Here is a 3,066-nt window from a genome sequence, read left to right as displayed (position 1 = left end):
GAGCAGGCAGGAGCGGGCGCGTTCCGGCCGCCCGGCGCCCGCCGCGCCCCGCGCCGGCCGCTCTCCCGGCCGCGCCGCCTTCCCCAGCTCGGCCCCGGAGCCCTGCTGCCCGCTCCGCTCTCGCAGCGGCGAGCCCAGTTTCCTGCAGGGATCATCAGGGCAGCACCCCCGTTCTGCCTCCACACGCAAGCCAGGACCCCTGCCCACCATGCCCACCTCCCCGAAAGCCACCACACGCTCACGCGTGTGTCCCGAGGAGCACATGCAGTACAGCTGCCCCCTGGAGACACCCGGGATCTGCACGCACACCCTTCAGCTTTTTATGCTGCTGCAAAACCTACAACGATCTAATTTAATTTTGAAATTATGAATAATGTAACACATCCCTGTTTATGGCTAAGAACTGAATATTCAATATCAGAACCCCAAATAATCCTCAGTAGCATTGCTCTCCATTATCAAACACCCAGCATCAATTAACAAAAACAATTAATTAATGCCTTAATACTAAATAACTGTACTGCAAGTCCTCAAACAAGGACCTTAGTTTAGACAAAAGAGGGGCTTTTTTATTAGCTTTATCATCCCCTACTCACAAATGTAAATATTGCCAGTCAAATGTTATCCAGCACTTTGACAGGAACTTGATCCTAATTAATAAGTGACCTGGTACACCTATAAAACATACCCCACAACCAGCTATCTAGAAGGACTTCAGAGAGTGAGTTCATAACTACTTGTGTAACGTGTAACCAGGACACGCTGTAGCACAGTAGAGGTGCTGGCAGTAACAGGCCATTTCCAACAGGCTTTGTAGTTCTGTGCTCAGGACTCAAGCCTGCCAGGCTTGCTCTGTTTGAACTTCCTTTGACCTGCCTTAAGCTTTGTTTCATTTGTTTTAGCTCTGACGGAATTTCTTTAACTGAACAAGTGTATTTTACTTCTGTAGCAGTAACAAGCAGTTATTCTATGTAGAATTAGATATTTACAACTCTAGCACAATGGATGTGTACAGAAATACAGGCCTGGTATGATAGCAGATACCTTAAAAAGTGGCAACACAGGATGCAGCATAGAGGAATACAAGCATGAGATAAGAAATGGGGCAAAGTCTTGGCACTGGAGACTCCATATCTATGCACAACTCACCAATAGTCAGTTAAAGAAATGCAGACCTAGAGCTGGAAAAAAATAATTTTAGCAGTATTATGAAGAGACAAGATAGTATCTCACATAAGTAAAAGGCATCATATACAGTAAATTCAAGTGTAATGTGAACCTGCAGACCAATGAATAAAGAGCAGAAGTGTAAAAGCATGTTAGCAAATATACACAAATGACTCCAAGAGATCCTAGAGAGAGGAAGAATAGGTTATCAGCATGAACATCTTATTCCTCCCAGTGAAGGACTCCAGATGCTGACAAATTGCCCTAACATCCAACCTCCAATGCCGGAATCAAAATTCTGACCTTAGGACTCAGAGGAACAGTCAAAGGGTGAGCATAATACCAGGAAAAGGGGTAGAAACCACAAAGTGTGTATATAATAATCTTAACTGCATTATTATTCTTTTTCTGTAACAATTAGACCTAGACTAATAATTATTAGATTCTTCAGATTTCAATTACACTAACAAGAAATTCTTGGCTTTACTTACATATAATGTATGCTTCCTCTTTGCCCTTAAACAGTATTTAGAGTGTAACACCTACTACCTCTAGGTAATAATTCCTTAGATAGTGGGTATTCATACACATGAATTCCAGTTAGATCTTTATGTGGATGTTTTCCTCTTAAATACCCATAGAAAGTTTCCTGCACACAGTCCCCTCTTTCCAACCCAATCATTCAGTGTGCACCAATTTCTCTCACTGGTGCAATGTACAGGTAAACTACAAACTTCCTATGTTTTAAATCCAGTCAGGCCAGCAGCATGGGACCTAACTCAGAGTCTTCCTAAAAACTCTACAGCTTTTAGGTCAAGCGTCTTTTTYGCCTGGCAGATGGGGTGTTCAACAGGGTACCTTAAGTATGCCAGAGAGGTGAGTGTGAAGATGAACGGAAATCTTTTCACAGTGACAAACGTTCACCATCCTTACAAGTTCAGACAAGCACATCTACGTCACTTTAACCTGGTACTAGATTTCACTTTTCTTTAAAACTGTATCAACAGAAATATATTATCCTGATTTCCTTAAGAAATTTTTTAATCTATTCACCTACCTGATTTATATTACAGGGGACTGAACAGAAAGGGAAAACAGGACACAAGTGTGAGTAACCACAGATTGTAATTTGCAGTACAGAACAATTTCTTGTTGCTGATATTCTGATTCACTAAATATGTTACTGGCCTAAAAATAATCATTCTGTTGCAAATTAGGTAGAAACTTTCATACTATCTTTCTCTCTCTTTTTCTGGTAATGAGCATGCACATAGAAAAAGTGTTTAATTAGTTATCCTTTCATTTCTATACCTGTAACACAGAAAAATTGTGAATCCTTCTGAATATCATGTATCATATGTATCATATTGTTTTTCCATATAAATTTCACGAGGGTTTCCTGGCCTTTCTCCTATTTCTCCATTCTGCAGTGGTTTCTGCAACTATACACATACACTTTAATCAAAGATCATGTCCATAGAAGTTGGGCTAAATTTGAATCTTCTCACTTGAAAATGATTAAAGTATAGATATATCAATGTTTCCCCACTCAGCAAGTCAGTAAGAAAAACGTCTTTTGTTGAGATATAAACATTGTTTTGGTTTGTCACAAATCTAAGAGAAATTTCATTACACTGACTAGAAATAAGGAACTCTTGCATGAAACCTAATGCTCTCCAACTGCTAAGAAAAATAGTACTAAAATGTTTTGCATCTTATATTTGGTGCTGCAAGAGGGAAGGAAGAAATATTTTTTTCTTGAATTCTACTATGCATACAAACTCAGATTGTGTTTGTTTTTCTAACTACCCTCCCTACTGGGGATTTTCCATTGCGGGCAGGATGAAAATAATGAACTTTTTGATATGGAGTTTCAGAGAAACGTCATACTTCCTTTCC

This window comes from Rhea americana, unplaced genomic scaffold (genome assembly GCF_003343005.1).
Source record: "Rhea americana isolate MKP2758 unplaced genomic scaffold, rheAme1 scaffold_65, whole genome shotgun sequence".
Taxonomy (NCBI): domain Eukaryota; kingdom Metazoa; phylum Chordata; class Aves; order Rheiformes; family Rheidae; genus Rhea; species Rhea americana.
Note: the sequence above shows the minus strand (reverse complement) of the source record.